Raw genomic sequence first — 20,031 nt, 5'->3', positions numbered from 1 at the left:
CCCTGTTGGGGTCTGTTGCCACCACCAGGGGTTGCCTGGATAATCCTGGAGCCCTGGACGGCAGCACTTTCGCCACACCAGGAAGTGCTTCAGGAAGTTCATCAGGGCGCAACAAAAAAGGAATCGCCTCACTCCATTCAGGGAGCCAGAGGGCAGAGGACAGAGCTTGAGGGAGAGGAGTGAGAAAAAGAAAACAACTGTAAGCAAAATTGAGGTGCTTTGTGCACTGTGCAGGAGAAGCAGGAAAATAAATGTGTGTGCTTATAGATAGATAGATAGATAGATAGATAGATAGATAGATAGATAGATAGATAGATAGATAGATAGATAGATAGATAGATAGATAGATAGATAGATAGATAGATAGATAGATACTTTATTAATCCCAAAGGGGAAATTCACATTTTGGACTTCTGTGTGTCCCGTGTCTGTCTGTGATCCGGGCTGATCTTCCACACAATGTACATTGGTGAAGTGGAGGTGGAGAGAGTGGAAACCTTTGCATTTCTCAGCATTTATATTAGTGAGGATCTTGCCTGGTCCCACAACAAATTTCAAATGGTAAAGAAATCTCAACAGTGTTTGTACTTCTTGAAAAGGCTGTAGAAAGTTGACATGCCAGCTAGAATCCCTGGCGGCTTTGATTGGGGTATTATTGAAAGCATTCATACCAATGCCATCACAGTCTGATTTGGTAACTGCTCTGCCACAGGGCTATAATGCCCTACAGCGGGTGAACAGGACTGCCTGAGCATTACAGGATCAGCTCTTCTATCTCTCAATGGACATGCCAGTCCATTCAGGAAGGTCCACAAGTTTATAAATGGCAGCACCCACACCCAAATCAGTCAATTCACATAGGAACATGAAAATCAAGGACTACAAGACCACTTTTTTTCTGCAGACTTGTTAATGATTCCAATACCACTTCCCTTCACAGTATGTGACATTGTTGGCACCTACTGTACTGTAAATCCAGCCAGTAACTTACCGACTCTATTCACCCATTGCATTATGACATCTGTACTACCTGTTGTTTACGGATTATGCATTGTATTTCAGCCTGACTATATGTTTATGTAAAACTCATAGTTTTTGCACTATATACTGTATATATTTACATTGCAATGTTGTATATTTATCCATCCATCCATTTTCCAACTCGCTGAATCTGAACACAGGGTCACAGGGGTCTGCTGGAGCCAATCCCAGCCAACACAGGGCGCAAGGCAGGAACCAATCCCAGGCAGGGCGCCTGCCCACTGCAGGACACACGCACACAACCACACACCAAGCACACACACTAGGGCCAATTTAGGATCGCCAATCCATATGTCTTTGGACTGTGGGAGGAAACCGGAGCACCCGGAGGAAATCCACGCAGACACGGGGGGAACATGCAAACTCCATACAGGGAGATCCCGAGAAGCGAACCCGGGTCTCCTTACTGCGAGGCAGCAGCGCTACCACTGCGCCACCGTGCTGTATATTTATTGTGGAAATTTGTTTTTTCTTTTCTAAATTCCTGGCCGTTTTTTTGAAAACAGATGGGTGTTTCCAGATTTCCTGGCTAAATTGTACACCTAAGTGTGATCATTCTGACCCCTTAATCATCCCTTATTTCTTGGTGGCTAAATATCTCTCCCCCTTTCACCACATAATAACTAATGTGTGTATTAAGAGTGTACTTGCGCAGAAATCCAGATGGATGCAACACATTGCTGGTGGTCCCAAGTGTGTACTTAAAGTGCTTTCAGTAGGTTAGAAAAGCACTATATAAATGAAACATTATATTATTTTATTATTGGTAACATACGCATTATAATATGGAGAATATTTTAGGATCAATACACACTTTAGTTGGAAATACTGTGTATACAGTTCTGGATCTTGTACTTGAGTAATTGCACTTTGATTTTATTGTTATGCACTACTACATGTTGCAGCTACAGCAGGTTCATCTTTGGAGTTTATCTATACAGGCATTTGGGATTAACAGAGTTTACCTAATCTAATTTGAAGTTGCAGAAAGAACAGGGTTCAGATCCCATTCCAAATCCCCAAAATCACTAAATGTGAAACACATTATATTCTACACATATAAACTGGACGCGCACACCTCCGCTCACTCGTCGCGTATTAAATTAAAAGCTCAAAGAGGATGCACGGATTTACAAAGACGGATTGATTAGTAGAATGAACATTAACGAGCCACTGACACAGACCTAAGAGCAGAGTGGACACACGAGCGTCCGGGCACCGACTCCCTGAACATCAGTCCTGCGCAAAAACACAACGAATTGAAGACCCAAACGCCGCCGAGACTCGAGCAGAGCCCCGACAAGAAGCCCAAGGTTCGGTGGAGCCTCGACGTGTCACTCAGCGAGTGCACTTCGTGTTTATATCTTCAGAGGACTCATATACTACTGAAGGCCCTTTTGGTTTTATTTCTCACACTGTGAGCTCACATTCATATTTTAAGTACGTACCTTTTCACGAACAACCGCCACTCGCTTCAACAGCTAGCAACAGAACAGGAATTCATCCGGGGATGAGGGCAAGTAAGCGTGTCAAAATAAAAGCCCACAAAGTCCGCAGTACTAATCCTGTCTAAGTTATTGTCAAAGCTGAGTGTCTCAGTCAAAACTAAGGATAGAGACAGTGCGGTGGACTGGCGCCTTGCCCGGGGTTTGTTTCCTGCCTTGCGCCCTGTGTTGGCTGGGATTGGCTCCAGCAGACCCCTGTGACCCTGTAGTTATGATATAGCGGGTGGGATAATAGATAGATAGATAGATTTATTTTATTTTCCCCCATGGGGAAATTAGAACTTTACAAAGTACAATCTGATTACAGCACATTACCGCACCCACCACACGACAAACCACCTGGATTAGAATCTGAGTGCTGCCGTGCGATGGGTGACACCTCAGCACCACACTGAACAGTGGAGGTGCCAATCCTACCACCGTGGAAGCGAAAAATACGCTGAAGATTCTCACTTTAAATGAAGGCTCTAGGAGTCGAAGGATAGGCAAACAGAGTAATTAGATTTATTGCAATAAAACAATAACGCAGACTCAACCCAATTAGGCCAAACCGAGTAGAGCCCCGAACAAGCCAAAAAGCTTATCTTATATAATCATTTCTTATCATCCTGACGTCGCTCAAGACAGCTCATTCATTGTTTATTCCGACTCCTTTCTGCAGCTGGCTTCTCAAGTTTTCATGGGAACCACCAATATTTCTCATATTTTGTTATTCACCTTTACCTTTTGCTTCACTTATTTTTTAGTCGGCCTTGAGCTTACAGGTGTTCCCCCTCTTCTGCTCTTGGGCTGTCTTTATCTATCATTCTCCCCCTTCTCTGTCCCTCAAGTTGATAAGATATTGGAGGTTACAGCTAAGCTTTAATTAAAAAAGAAATATGGCATGTGCCTTTATTTAACTATTTGCTTGGTATGCCTGACTTGTATTAATAATTGCACTAAGGTTAATGCTTATAAGTTTTTCATATCTATTTATGCTAACATATGAATATACTAATTTCTTATTTTCCATACCAAATTTTCCCTGCAAGTTGGAGGACCTGCTTGCAAGGCTGGATGCAGATTAACGTTATACCCACGATGAAGCAGGTTAACTGGTCTGCTCAAGGGCCCAATGGAGTGGAGTCACTTCTGGCATTTATGGGATTCAAACCGACAACCTTCCGATTGCCAGAGCAGATCCCTAGCTTCAGAGCCACCACTCCACCCTCAGCACTCCATACTGGAGAACTGTTACAAATAATAATATTGTTCTTGCTGTTTGGATGTCCTTTGTGACAGACAAAGTATTGTTAGCTTTTAAAATGTTTTCTAATTCTGGTTCATTTTCATTCTCATTTTTATCTTCAAAAAGTTTTTGAAGGTCTTCCTCATCCCGAATTTCTTCAAGTAATTCTGAAGGCAATGAAGTAGAGAGAGGCCTACTCTGGGTTCAGTGCCAAAAATGGCCTTATAAAGGTGACTGTTTAATGCCTGAATGGAATGCTCGATTCTGTATAAACTGTATGTGCCTCAGACCTTCTGACCAGTTAGCTGTGATGTTGTCGTTAAACCAAAAACTGAGCATATTCTCAATGTCTTGATTGCCTCTTTCAACTGAGCTCTGGTTTCCCATGCATAATTTTAAGCTTGGCCACAGACTTGTGAGTTCAGAAATGACATGATTCACAAATTCTTGTCCATTGTCAGAAAGCAAGATGCACTGCGTTCCTATAGTTAAGAATATGTCATTCAAATTGTAGTCTATCTCCTCAGGTCTCTTGGATTCCAACAGATGAAGCACAACAAATTGTGTCAAATGGTCTTGATAGACCATCCCAAACTTGAATTTACCATATGGTTGTGTCTGGAAGTCAATAAGATGGACTTGGCACCTTCTGTTCATTTCCATGACTGCAGAATTGGCTTGGAAACTGACCCCCTTTTCTTCCGCTGACATACTTTGCACATAAACAAGAACAGGACTATCATTTCCTTTTGAGGTTTCAGCCAACATTTTATCATGACCATCATGACCCTCCACCACATGGGTTGCATAGATGACATCATATGGTTCCTCAGCTGAGAGGTAGTATTTTATATTTTATATTTTCATTACTTTCATTTCGTGCAAGAAGTTTTTAATGCCTCAGATTTCTAGTACATTAAATTGTTTCACCTTTCTTTGTTCTAGGGGTGTTTCCCACCTTTTCAGCCTCCTCCGCTTCTTGTACAAGTTCTAAATATTTGTCTTTTGAAGACACAATAAAATGAGTCAATTTTTTGAATTCGCTTTTCAAAATCTCCATCAAGAATCTCTAGACTTTTTTTTCTTTGTCTACTAGTCAAAGCTTCATCCATAATGGTGAGAAACACAAAAAACAAAAAGAATAAAATGAGCAAAACAAACACACAAGAATGAAACGAATAAAACACACACAACCAAACACAAGAGAACAAAATGAATAAAACGCTCGAGTATTCTGCAAATTTACGGCTCACTGTGGAATGGCAGTGGTGCACTGTGGAAGATGCAGGCAGAGATTCCGTGAATTTGAAGGATCAGACTGTTGAAAATCACATAAATCAGTTTTGACTAGGCCACACTACACTAGTTTATCCTATTGAGGAAAGTGTGATTGCAGTCCAAACTAGTTTAGAGTAGAACAAAGCGGTGTGACAGATTGAGGTCGCTGTCATCCTCTTGAACCCTCGGACAATACGCCAAACACCAGGTAAAAGTCCAAATATTACTTTTATTTGAACAAGAATGTGCACAAAGCACCTTCCACTCCACAATACTCATAAATTAATCAAGACACTAATCAATACAATAATCAATCCTCCACACTCCCAGACACTTCGCCACCCTTCCTCCCAGCTCAGCTCAGTGTACTGGTTTCCCAGAGTCCTTTATATAGTTCATGACCCGGAAGCATTTCTCTCTTCTGTCCATGTGATCATGAACACTTCCGGGTCGGATAAAAAGCTCCTTTCTTCAACCCGGAAGCACATCGTTTCTTCTTGTCATATGATCATGGCGCACTTCCTGGTTATAGGGCATGTAAGAGTCTGATAGCCGCCTTACAGCGACTCCTGGTGGTCCCCAGGGTATCCAGCAGGACTGTGCATAAATACTACAAATTCCATGAGGCCCTGCTGGAATTCGGGGCACGTCCATGCTGTCGGGAGAGCTCCTCCTGGCGGCCTGGGGGTGAAGACCAGAATATTTAGCCGGCCAGCCCACCACAGCGGTTTGTTCCAGGGAGCTCTACATTGATTTCAGGATAATGTGCTTTGGATTAGGCCAAACCGATTCATCCTATCGTGTTTTGAATAAACTGGCCTGACCTTGTCTAAACTAGTTTGTCCTAAAATCAGGTTTGGCTGGTAACACCTATAATTTATTTCATATCTACAGATGTTTTAACCACTTTTTTGGTCTGATGATGTAGTTATCCCAAGGTCTGCCCTCTATAATTTTGCAGTTGTTTCCAAATAATATACTATACCCTGTATCATTTCTTCCTGTTTTTCTCAATATCCTCTCAATTTTCTGACATCTTTTTAGATTCTCAGTGCTCAGGCCTTAGTATTGTAGTATGTTCATGTTCCAGCTAGGAATACCACAACTAGAAAGAGTTATTTCATAACACTGATGTGCACAGAACCCAGTGACTCAAAAGGGGAGAGGGGGAATTTTGCAGGAAAGGGTTTGTTACCTTTTCATCCTTGTCATATATATTAGTGCCCACTTTTAATTCTGCATTTTGATTTTACTGGAAATTTGGTTGTAACATTAGGGCCATTGTAATATTAACAAACTTTGCAAAAAATGCACGTATGTCATGTTACCAGAAAAAATAAGACATGCTAACAAGACAAAAGAGCAAAGAAAAAGAATTCTTGTCTAGTTACGTGGACCTTAACAGTCCACCAAATCAAAGATTTTGTTTTTCCTCCATAGAGTTCCTATTTTGGGTCAGACATTTGGGTGGAGGGAGGGGGCATCATAACTAATCATCTGGCACTATGCAGGACCTTTCATTTTTGCACATTAAACTTTCAGCGAGAAATGATTACAGTGTGACCTAGAACCCAGGAGAACAATGTAAAATGATTCTATATACAGTGTCATAAACGTGACAAAAAGCCATAGAAAAGTTTGGGGCACCCACTGGTGTATTATTTCCTGGCTGCAAAATAGTTGAATTGTTGTATTGATGTTTACAGATTGGAGTCCAGAACAGAACTGATTTGCTTTAAAAAAAAACGATGGCTTTCAAGGACAGGACAGGAAGTGATGTCATCAGTAGGGCCAGAACCGGAAGTGATGTCATCGGGGCCAGGCAGAATTTCCCATAAAAGGTCTGCAGAGAAGTGATAGAAAGAGTTTGCTCACTGCCACCCCCTGGTCTGGCACGGAATTGCTCTCATTCAGGCCCTTTATCTGCCTCCCATGCGCATGTGTGTGAGAACAGTATATCATATATATTCAGATAACAGAAACAAAAGCTTGCTTTCTAGGTGTTGTTAGCATTAGGGTTTTATAGTAAAAACTATTATTTTAGTGCTACCTCCTCCCTATTTATAATGCAAAAAATGAACAAATATAAAGAAAGCAGAACCGAATTTAAAAACAATGGCAACACGTTCTCTCATTCAAAGAGGACCCTTGAAATATAAAACAAATTAAATGATCCAGAAGTGCATCCTGCTCCCTGATTCATTTTCTAAGCATGCTGATAGAGCCTTGTACATTTAGGTCAAGGTCCATGTCACTTGGCTATCCTTTGACTTATTATTTACTCATTATATTGTATGAAATGGCTTTGTCGCACCTTACTGTTAATTCAATAAGATTGTTACACTTATCTTTTGAAGATGCTCCCTTGCTTCTCAGTAAAAGTTTCTTTTGGTAAAATTATTTTTTAAAAAAGGAAAAAAAAATCAGCCTACTTACTACTGCATTCTTTCACTTTAGTAGAGCTTATGCCAGCAACAACACTTGCCATTTTGGAGTGGATGCCACTCCATGTGAGTCCACTATCGCTGTCACACATACACACATTTGTAGAGTCACCTGAAAGAAACAGTATATGTGCTATTGAACTGAGGAGAAAAAATAATGGCGTCAAAATAAAAACACAATATGCATTCAAGGACATGCAGTTACTATAAATAATTATGAAAACCACTACTCATTTCTAAACATGTATAAAATAACTTGTGTTTGGGAAGTAGATCTTAAAAGCAGCTTTCACTTGTGCCAGCACTCGAGTGTTTGCGAGTGGCATCACTCTTTGACTTTAAAAGCCCTTGTTGTCATGTAGACCAGTCCAGTTTACTATGGAGGTTTGAGTTTTGCTACCCCACATGCTAGGCACAGCAATCACAACTATCAAAAGTCACCTCCTTAAAAGTGAATTGTTAGTGGTGTGACAGTCCTGTCACAAAGAAATCATCTCACTTGTGCCAGATCTGGATTCAACAGACCAGTGTCGTCTGTTCAGCGTAGAGAACGGTATACAAGATGCCAAATGTGCTCAGATACATAACTGTTATGAAATATACAAGTCGTGTCACTATTTGTACAAAGAGACATTCTTGGTAAGTTCAAATGGTTGTGCTGACTCAGCTTTTGTCTTTCTTTGGGATGGATGCAGCCACTATTTTGGACCCATTTTCATGCCCTGGTGGAGGTGAGTACTCACTGCTACCACACAATAAGGATGCCCAAAGAAGCTGTAAAGATATCAATACAGTGAAGAATAAAAAAATTCACTTTTACTTCGAATCTACAGTTCAAATCACCTCACCTTGCGTTCCTGGCAAACTCATTTTTAGCCTTAACTTTCCCAGCTCTTATTTTACTGAATATCCAAGGTTTTGTTCCTGGCATTTGACAAAAAGCACACTTCTGACTGGCATTTTGGTTGAAGTTGCCACACAGCCATTATGATGCACCCTTAGCCGGTGCCAATTGTATTGCGATTTCCACTTTAAAGCCGTATTACACTGAGAACACAACACAAGGCCACAAGGTCAATTTCTGCCCAGAGTAATACACCAAATATGTCATGTTGTCCTGGTTTCTGTCAGATGGCAGAGAGATGCTTTTCATATTTATAAGCTCAGGTCACAGAGTTCAGAGCACTGAGCCGTAGTCACACCGACCTGAAAAGAGCGCCTTCTGCAGTCTCACTGGAACTTAACTGCATGCATTAAAAGAATAAAAAATAAACAGTAGTAGACAACCAAGGTTATTCATATGAAATTTTCATTTAAAAATGCCTAAAGATTACACTTCCCACCACTACGGTTTGTGCATTTGCCTGACTTCTTAATGGTCACCTCATTGAACCCGCACTCAAGGAAAACTCTACTGCAATGCAGTTGAGGCGATAGGTTTACAAAAATGTATTCCTGAAATTGGTAATCTCAACTTTTTAGTAAAGTATTATAAGCACATGAGAACAATGTTGATTTATATAGTACATTTTCATACAAATGATGTAGCTCAAAGTGCTTTACATGATGAAGAAAGAGGAAAAATAGACAAAATAAATAAGAAAATAAAATTAGGGAACACTAATTAACATAGAATAAAAGTAAGGCCCGATGGCCAAGGATGACAGAAAAAACAAAAAAAACAAACTTCAGATGGCTGGAGAAAAAAAAAATCTGCTGAGGTTCCATGGCAACGAGACCACCCAGCCCCCTCTAGGCATTCTACCTAACATCAATGACCTCAATCAGTCCTCATTGTATTCAGGGTTCACATGGAAGAACTTGATGATGCTGGTCATGTGGACTTCTGGCCTTTAATCCATCAATGTAGGTGCTTTGATCGAGTGGTGGAGGCGCAGATCGGAAAAAGAACAGAAGAGAAAGTAGGGGTTAGTATGGATTTAGGAGCCACCATGAATAATAGTGATAATTAATTGAATATACAGAAAATCAGGATTAAACTAAAATGAAGCTATGAGAAAGCCATGTTAAAGTAATGTGTCCTCAGCAGTGTTTTAAAGTGCTCCACTGTATTAGCCTGCTGAATTTCTGTTGGTAAGATATTCCAGATTTTAGGTGCATAACAGCAGAAGGCCGCCTCATCACTTCTTTTAAGTTTAGCCCCTGGAATATTAAACAGACACTCATTTGAAGATCTAAGGTTACGATTTGGAGTGTAAGGTGACAGACATTCCACAATATAAGATGGAGCGAGATTATTTAAGGCTTTGTAAACCATAAGCAGTATTTTAAAGTCAATTCTGAATGACAAAGGTAACCAGTGTAGTGATATCAGAACTGGAGAGATGTGCTTGGATTTTCTTTTCCTAGTTATGATTCTTTTTTTTTTTTTGAGCTTTTTTATAATTTTATTGATTTTATTGAAATCACACAACATTCCATACAAATAGATCAATTTTACAAAAATAGGACTGAAAACAAATCAACCCCCACCCCTGAAAAAGAGAGCATGGGGGGCAGAATAAAACTTTAAGATAGTAAAAGTAAATAAATAGATAAATTAATAAGTGCATAAAGACAAATGGAGAAGAAAAAGAAATGGGGAGGGAATCTGCTTCCTCAGTGCTTTAAAAGCTTATTCTAAAATTTATTGATTAGATCCTGCCAGGTTTTGAACAATTTCTGCACAGATTCTCTAAGTGAGAATTAGATTTTTTCCATCCATCCATCCATCCATTTTCCAACCCGCTGAATCCGAACACAGGGTCACGGGGGTCTGCTGGAGCCAATCCCAGCCAACACAGGGCACAAGGCAAGAACCAATCCCGGGCAGGGTGCCAACCCACCGCAGGACACACACAAACACACCCACACACCAAGCACACAGTAGGGCCAATTTAGAATCGCCAATCCACCTAACCTGCATGTCTTTGGACCTGAACTTATTTCTCAGCATCTTGAAGTGTTATAAGAGGTCTAACTTTTGCTATATTTCTTAAGTGAAAAAATGTTGTCCTGGTAATCGGATTGATATTTGATTTAAAATTCAAGTCAGGGTCAATACTTACCCCTATATTCTTTACCTCCGTCTTGACTTTTAAGTCTAATGGATCAATTTTATTTCTAATAACCTCATTATATCCATTTTTGCCAATCACTAAAATTTCTGTTTTCTCCTTATTTAGTTTGAGAAAATTACTACTCATCCACTCAGAAACACAAGTAAGACATTGTGTCAGTGAATCAAGAGAGTCGGGGTCATCAGGGGCTATTGATAAATACAGATCAGCATAGCTGTGGTAGCTCACGTTATGCCTTGAGATAATCTCATCATGGAAGCATGGAGATCAAAAAGAGCAGTGGACACAGGATAGAGCCTTGCGGAACACCACAAGGTAAATACTATATTTTACTAAGCATTAAGATGTAAGAGTTAGGAATGAAAAAGACTTATGCTAACTGTAAGAGCCATTTTCATAGTTATATAAGATTCATAAATATTTTACTAGATGACAAAGCATAATCTATGGGAGGTTCCTATAATCCCCATAAGTTGAGTAAAATTGGTATATTCTAGCTATTTCTATCAGCTCTGACTAAACCTTATTCTTCAGTTAGTGACCAGCCTTGCCATGTGTAAGGTGTAGAAGGCATATGGTTTCAAACTGTGCCTGTGCACATGCTCGTTCCAACAGGCCTACGGGCCCTTTGAGTGTGTGAAGTGAGGAAGAAAAAACATTATTAACTGTAATGATTATAAGTATTTAACTCACAAATACCAAGGACTGTATTTTGTATTAATCATGCTGCAGAGAGCTATATGATTGATTACTTCTATATGATTTGTTCTTCATTTAGGTACAAAAAGAATTAAGCTTGTGCACAGAATATGAGACTGTTAGTCTTGATACTAACAGAACACCCTGTGATATTATAAATCAATGTGATAGTTTCTGAATTCTTGCTTAAAACTATAAGAAACATGTCACTTATGAATTAATAAATAAGGATTTATTAATCTAACCAAACAAAGTCTAATGAAGATATTAAAGCTATAAGAATGTAATTTCTTTATAACTAATGTACTGAACTATAAGAAACTGCTTTAAACTGGTCTTGTATGTGTGAGCTGATAAGGGTGTATTTCTTAGGAATGCGAGTTCCCTGATAACTCTTCATTTCGGTAAGAAACTCTGTGCACTCCTGAATGTAATAAATCAGGATGTAACTGTAACTTACAGCAATATATGTATGACCTCAAAATGAACTGCCATGTTTTTCTCTCTTTGGTTAATGAATAAGCTAGGTAATAAAAAGAGAGGATTTCTTCTTTTAAGCAGGCTGGCTGATCTGACCAGCCAGTGTCACTGTGCTGGGGTGGGGGGGTCTTTAGTCAGCAATCTCTTTGATTCACCAAGAATAAAGAAATTGCCTTTTACTTTAAATTGGTGTTTGACTTCCGTTGTTTTCAAGTTCAGCGTCCACAGAAGTAACTCGTAAAACAGCACTTATTTAAGTACATAGCTATGTGTCTAAAGCGTACAGAAGAAGAAACTAAGAATCTTTAAGTATATAAGAAGTTAAGAATCTTTAAGTATAGAAGAAGAAGTAAAAAACTTTTAAGTACAGAAATAACTAAAGTTTCTCAAGAAAAGCTAAGTTTAGAGAAGATACATTTTTCCTTTTTTTGCCTTTTATTCTACATGTGTAACTATTTTTTCCTTTATTCTTGTATGGATTATTTGCTTTTAACTTTCACTAAATATTTTTAAAATGAACTTTTGGACTGAGAGATTTCTTTCGGCACGCATTTTACCCGTGCTTGATCTCGCCTTATACTTTGGCGGCTACACTAACATATTTTTTTATTATTCAGTATGAGCTAGAAACCACTAATAGTTCATAAGCCAAAGGTTAGACGTGCAGGAGAGCTGGAAAAGGATGGACCCCTTGCTTAGAGAGGGAATGTGAACTCTTTGGATGTAGATAAAGGTAGTAAGCACCAAGCTAGTAGGCCTTGTCAGACAGACATAATGGACAGAGAGGGGTTTGACACCCACCTCAGCTGAGAATTAATTAGGGGCAGAACTAGAGCAGGGGAATGTTAGGAGTCAGATGAAGGTGAACAATGACTTGTGTGATAGAAATTGTGATAAATGTAGAGCTGCCCATGGCTTGGCGCTCATTGCATCTGTAGTGAGTCTGTATGTGCTCCATACAATAAATCTTGAGTCTGCTGCCTGTCCTGAGACTCTGAGTGCCTTCACTTGGGGCCAAGGGTGCCCGTGCCTGCCTGCTTCTACATAGGCAGAAAATGATGTGTGCTGTGAAAAAACAGTTATTTCATAAATCACTAATAGTACGGAATTTCCTGTGGTGGAGTGAAGGAACTGCAAGTCGCCATTGGAAACTGTTGGGGGTGCCAAACCAGTCGTCCCCATTTAATTCCAACAAAAAAAACCTCTTCTTTAGAACAAATAAAAATTAGGGCTGCTATTGTCAACAGAAAGTGTTGTGATAGCCCGGGGTGCTTACAGCCACTGTCTCCCGACACAGACAGGCAGAGACCCAAGTGCAGCACACAACACCTTTTTATTCAGAGTTGGGGAAGTGCCTTTTTTCTCACTCCCCAGAGCACAGCAAAGTACATCTCCAAAATATGCAAGACTTAGTCCCTTCCTTCTTCCTTGGGTCGCTCTCAGTCCCGACTGTGGCTTCCTTCTGTGAGTTGGTTGTCTCCTTTTAAGACAAAGCCAGGAGAACTCCAAGTTGCTCATTAGGGAAATCTGGAATTACTCCCAGTTGTGGTGGAAGCTCAAAGTAGGGCTCTGCAGCTCCCATAGTTCCCCCTGGCGGCACCCCTGGAACCCCACAGGGCTGTGCTGACCAATACCAAGTCCCATATAGCCCTGTGGGAGTCCGAGGTGCTGTTACATCCCAGGGGGACTGGCAAATAGTTTTTTGTGGGAGATAGTGCCCTTCACAAGTCATCTCCCCCTGTCCTTCCTTTACAGAGGCGTCCTAGTTGTGAATTTCCCCTTGGGATCTATCTATCTATCTATCTATCTATCTATCTATCTATCTATCTATCTATCTATCTATCTATCTATCTATCTATCTATCTATCTATCTATCTATCTATCTATCTAGTTGGGTAATGGCACCAGCCGCTATCCATCAAAAAGTCTACAAAATATCACTGTCAGGCAAGGTCAGGGGTGGCACACTCCAGTCCTGGAGTGCAGCAGTGGCTGCAGGTTTTCATTCTAACCATCTTCTTCATTAGTTTTTGCTGCTAATTGACTTCTTTTGCCTTGATTTTAATTAACTTGATTCAGGCCCCTTAGTTGTTTCTTTTTCTTTAATTAGCTGCCAAACAATAATGAGACAAAAACAAGGTGCCACATGACCAGCTCATCCGTGCCCATCACACAATATCTGAAAATAAAGAAAGGTCAAGGTCTCTGTAAGGTTGATCTCTCAGGTCACCAAAACATTTTGACAATGTTCTTAGAAAAAACAGAAAATCAACAGTTATGGAAATGTCTGCTGTGGCAGAATGAGAGCAGCAACAAGCCATAGAATTAAATAACGAGTTTACTTAACAGCAAGAATTGGCTTCTCATTAAGAAACTGGTTGGAGTGAAATTAGTTGGAGTTTGAAGCCCCAATTTAGCTGGTCAACTGCTGACTTGTTTCACATTTGATTTCTGTTTGGCTGTCATTTAATGAAGAAAATAATTAATTCAGAGCACTGAATCATTTAAAACAGGGCTATTAAAATGAAGGGAAAAAGAAGTTAATTAGCAGTGAAAACTGGTCACTGATTAGGAAAAGGGTTAGAATGAAAACCTGCAGCCACTGCGGCCCTACAGGACTGGAGTTTGCCACCCCTGGGCTAGGTAATAACAAAGTTAGTCAGCTGCAGGGATTTATAGCTTAGAGACCAGAAGGAGAGAAGTCATCTGCCCTCGCTGGGCATCTTCTCTGTGAACAAGAGAGAGCACCAACACCCCCTCTAAACCCGAAGTGGTATTACATACCTGTGATGAGCCCAGAGAGTGGTCCACAGACATGCATGTATGACATGCTAAAAACTCTAACAAAGCCGATGTCATAATCAATGTCAGAATGTATGGCTTGTGCAAAGACATTACGATTACCTTGTACGTCATGACATCATATAAAAAAAAAACAAAAACAAAACAACCAGCCCACCCATATTTATTACATACTTTTTGTGTGGAATTAATAGCAATAATCATCAAAGACCATATTGTATTTCGATAAGTGGCCTATCTTGCCGTAACAAAGCATGTTGCCTATCACTGCTTTTATAGCTTCTTGCAACAAAAAGGGGGAGTGCCCTTGTGCTTAAGTGCAAACGGGAGTAACCACCAAAAGGACTCTTGGGCCAATGAGGTGAAAGGGGTGGGAGCTTGAGCCACCATAGCCACACCTTTTGTTCACAGGCCTGTTTCATAAATTGGCAAAGGTGTACACAAATAAAACTTCACTTTATCTGTTTATGTTGAGTATAACAATAGACTGCTTTACAACAAATAAACCAGGCATACTTGCTACAATAAAGAAAATAATACAATTTATTCATAACATCCATCCATCCATTATCCAACCCGCTATATCCTAACTACAGGGTCACGGGAGTCTGCTGGAGCCAATCCCAGCCAACACAGGACACAAGGCAGGAAACAAACCCCAGGCAGGGCGCCAGCCCACCACAGTTATTCATAACATAAGGATAGTAAAAGATGAATATATACAAGTATATACAGGCACTGAACAATAAGCAAAAGAGAAATACAAGTTGGTTTACATTTATCTTCCTCTGTCCTACAGAAGGTTTACCAAACTTATATTGTCTTTGTTCAAATTCTTGTCTATAGAATTTCCCAAAGAAACCTTCTTCATTCAGGATTGACCTGTAAATGCTTTCATAAGAGTTCCCATCTCTTAACATGTTAGTCCTTTCAAGTCTTCAGCATCTGTGCTTTGACAGTGGTGTCGACTGTCCTCACAGCTTGCCTGCACTTGCTTACACACTACTGCATCTCTACGAGAAAGTTACTGTGCTATGAACAAATGCAGGGTTAGTTTAGAGTTCCTTTGGATTTAGAAGGAGAATGTTATAAAAGATAAAGGCTTACTCCTCACACAGGTTATTACTTGAAGTTACAGGTAATGCTCTTCAGCAGAAATACACATTTGAATATATTTACTGGCTTTACAACCGACTACAAAGTTTCAAACAATGCAGTCTTAAAGTCCAAGCTACTTGACTCCGGTCCTCTTAACTGGCGGAGGTGATGATGCTTTGTCCCAGTTTCCCCAGTAATCACAGACAGCTTCCACTGACAAGTCTGCTGAGTACACTTTGTCTTCCTTTCACTCTCTAAGCCTTAATCACACCTTCTGGTTGTTGGCTGCGCTATAGTTAATCTTTGATGTTTCACACACAGTGATCCTCTTTTGCTAGCGTGGAAATCCAACTGCTGTGGAGTGGATGATGAGTTGACTCCTTTCTTCAGCAAGATGGATGCATTGCTTTACATGTGTTCTCTCACTTACTCGTGTAAGTCACTGTTCTTTAGTGAGCTTGCAACAAAAGTAACACCCATGTCCAACTCCCTTAATCATGGTCTTCTGGTCTTGTGTTCCTCCACCAGGTTTAGGTTATGAAAGTTGCTCAAGCCTTTGTTACAATGAAACTAGAGTATGTGCAATGGGGAAGTCCTGCTGTAGAGCAGAAGTTAAAGAAGGAAGGGGCAGAGAATCCAAAATTAGTGCTTATAGTGGGTAATGAAGGAAAGAGTGTCCCCATTGGTTTCTTAGGCAAATTCAAGCCCAACAGTTTGCTTTATAATTGCTGCAAAATTGTGTCCATCAAGGTTGGCAGTGGTTCAGTTACGATCATTTTTCTTACTGACCAGTACAACATGTAGGATTCTCCAAGTCATTACCAGTGTCCTTCAGCTATGACTGATGCAGCATTATCAGCGTGTAGCCCTAGAAAGTGCATTCCAAACAGAGATCCAGTATTGCATTCCAGTTAAACTGACTTTTGATGTTAAGTGTTAAAAAAAGGAGGCAGAAGTTCCACTTGCAGAAAAAAATCTTACATCCCATGCCACAGAGAAGGATAATCAATTTAGCTGTTCAATTTTGTTTTAGATTTTAGGTGACCTCAGTGTTCTATTGCTAAATTAATACCACTTCCTTGTATAGATTCTTTATTGTTTTTTATTTTCTATTCTCTTTATGCAAGGTGTTTTGGAGTTTTCTTAAGTTTTCTTTACAAACATTCATAGTCTAAATGAAAACTAAAGTGAGGAGTTATTCTGTCATTTTTGAGTCTCGTGAACTGTATGTTCCTTTTGAGGCTGGGTGCTTTGCTTGACTATAAAGACAAGATTGTATTCAGTGCTGTTTAATGATATCTTCTGTACTTTTTCCGCTCTGTGCAGTTAATTTTACTTGTTCACCATGAGGAGGTCCAGTAGTCTTTCTTTCATTTCCTGAATCACTGTGCATGTTCTTAGTTTTTTAAGTTTTCCATTTTTTTGATGTGTGTTTGTACTTTTTCCATACTACTAGTCTTGTTTGTTGTATATCAGGGATGAACTTTTCTCATTGTGTCTAGGCAGTTTGTGCTCAGCCTAGAACTTACATTGTTAGCATTAATGTCTCCTTTTGTAGTTCACAGCAGTAATGAGGAGGATATTGTAACAGATGCCCAGGGACCTTGCCCCACCAGGACGCCGGAAGAAGGGAAGGACCCGGAAAAGGGCAATATTTTTCCTGGACCACAAGGGGATGACCTCCTGGGATTACATGGGGGGTCACAGAGCCTGGAAACTCAACCCTATGGAGGGATGTGGCCACCACCAGGGAGTGCCTGGACAGCTCCGGAACTGTGGTACGCAGCACTTCTATCACACCTGGAAGTGCTGCCAGAAGAGGAGCTGAACAGCATTTCCGTCACACTTCCGGGTGCTGTATAAAAGAGGCCGCCTCACTCCACTCAGGGAGCCGGAGTTGGGTGGAAGAGGATGGAGCTTGCGAGTGAGGAGTTGGAGGTGGCTGAAGAGAGAGAAAAAGGTCTAAAGGACTTTTAGTGGTGATTACTGCACGGAAAAGAGGTTGTAAATAAACGTGTGTGATTTGAGACATTTGGTGTCTGCCTATCTGTGTCAGGGTCCGAGATGTTCACAATATCAAGATGAGCCTAGACTTATTTGTTTAATTAATCCTGTGGATTATCAGCAATTGGCACAATTTTGGTTGTTTTGTTCCTTATTTGCTTTTTCTCACATTGCATTTCTGGGTATTTTGTTAAACAACACCAGCATGACTTCCAGCATGAGTTCTTCTGTGTGTGTGAAGATTGCTATTGGTGGTGAATCGTTTGCCACAGTCAGTACAACAATATGGCTTCTCTCCAGTGTGAATTCTAGTGTGGGTCTGAAGACTTCCCTTGTCAGAGAATCCCTTGCCACATTCAGAGCAGCAAAAGGGCTTTTCTCCAGTGTGAATTCTTTTGTGGGTCTGAAGAGAAGTACTACAGGAGAATCGTTTGCCACACTGAGAACAGCAATATGGCTTTTCTCCAGTGTGAATTCTTCTGTGGATTTGAAGACTGCTAATTTGTGAGAATTGTTTCCCACATTCTGAACAACAATATGGTTTTTCTCCAGTGTGAATTCTTGTGTGTGTCTGAAGACTGCTGCTGAAGGTGAACTGTTTGCCACAGTCAGAACAGCAATAAGGCTTTTCTCCAGTGTGAATTCTTCTGTGGGTATGAACATGAGCTATTCGTGAGAATTGTTTGCCACACTCTGAACAACAATATGGTTTCTCTCCCGTGTGAATTCTTGTGTGGAACAGAAGACTGCGCTTATCAGAGAATCCTTTACCACATTCAGAGCAGCAATATGGTTTCTCTCCGGTATGAATTCTTCTGTGAGTATGAAGATTGCCTAACCGCAAGAATCGTTTACCACAGTCAGAACAGCAATAAGGCTTTTCTCCACTGTGAATTCTTGTATGTTTATGAAGAGCGCTATTGGAGGTGAATCCTTTGCCACATTCAGAACAACAATATGGCTTCTCTCCTGTATGAGTTCTTCTGTGGGTATGAAGACTGCTATCGGTGACAAATTGCTTTCCACATTCAGAACAGCTATATGGCTTTTCTCCAGTGTGAATTCTTGTGTGGGTCTGAAGAGTTCGTTTGGCAGAGAATCCTTTGCCACACTCGGAACATGAATATGGCTTCTCTCCTGTGTGAATTCTTTTGTGAGTTTGAAGATGGCCTACTCGTGAGAATTGTTTGCCACAGTCACTACAGTTGTAAGGCTTTTCTCCTGTGTGAATTCTTTTGTGAGCCTGAAGATTACCTATTTGTGAGAACTGTTTTCCACATTCAGAACAAGCATATGGCTTTTCTCCAGTGTGAATTCTCTTGTGTGTCTGAAGACTGGTACTGAAGGTAAATCGTTTGCCACAGTCAGAGCAACAATATGGTTTCTCTCCAGTGTGAATTTTTGAGTGGAAGTGAAGACTGCGTTTGTCAGAAAACCATTTGCTACACTCAGGGCAGCCATATGGCTTCTGTTCTTTACGGCTCCAATTAGATTTGGTTTTAGATTTTTGTTTAGAAGTTCTTCTCTTTAATTGACACACATGCACAGCTGCGGAATTTGTACAATGCATCATCTGCTGAGTGTTGACTGCATCTACTCTTGTTAATTTCACAACAGGCAGAGAACTACATGGCAACGATCCCGCTAATGAAATCCCTGTTTCAAATGTCAGTTTTTTCACACTTTCATTTTGCCCTGGTCTACAGTTAAAAGAAGCATCAAGAAACGATAATGGAGAGAAGATCCTGCTTTCCTGTAAATCTGCAGAAATACATAAATGCACAAATTCATAAAAATTTTAGAAGTTCGGAGAGAAAGAACTGACAACAGATAATCATCTACTATACAGTAGCGTAATACTTTTGGGTTTGTTTCAGCTCAGAATGTCAAGTTATTTTGATTTTATTGGTGAAAGGCTGTTTTTCCTGTGGGTTAAAAAATGGTTGAAAACCTGAAAACATTTTCTAAATGTTAAAAAAAAAAAAAAACATTGATATGATTGATGTATTTTATTAATTCTTCCTTTCTTTCACCAAGTGTTTTTGTACTTTTGTGTGTCTACCCTGGGGTTTTTGACCTTAAGGGAACTGATTTTAGCACTTTTATGTTTGCTAACTTGAAAGACTTACAATTTTTTACCATCTGTTTGTGATGTCACATTGGATTCTTGCAAGCGCCAGCGTTTTGCAAGTCTCATGTCTGCTATTGCCTGGGGGATTTCCCAGGATTCCTGCGGTGTGTCACATCAACAGTGTTGATTGGATAAATGTTTAACCCAAGGTGTTGCTTTCTAAACTAGGCTTGGATCAATTTAACATTTGGTGTGCCATTTTTCTGCGCATTTCCCTTAATGTTAGTTTTTTTTTTTGGAC

General features: G+C 40.2%; 1 pseudogene; it reads right to left on the bottom strand.

Moving 5' to 3' along the window:
• LOC114664440 (zinc finger protein 91-like) overlaps positions 1–20,031 on the bottom strand; it is a 65,577-nt pseudogene that overhangs the window by 14,214 nt on the left and 31,332 nt on the right.

Source organism: Erpetoichthys calabaricus, chromosome 1 (assembly GCF_900747795.2).
Source record: "Erpetoichthys calabaricus chromosome 1, fErpCal1.3, whole genome shotgun sequence".
NCBI lineage: Eukaryota > Metazoa > Chordata > Cladistia > Polypteriformes > Polypteridae > Erpetoichthys > Erpetoichthys calabaricus.
This window is presented reverse-complemented; position numbering and strand designations above follow the sequence as displayed.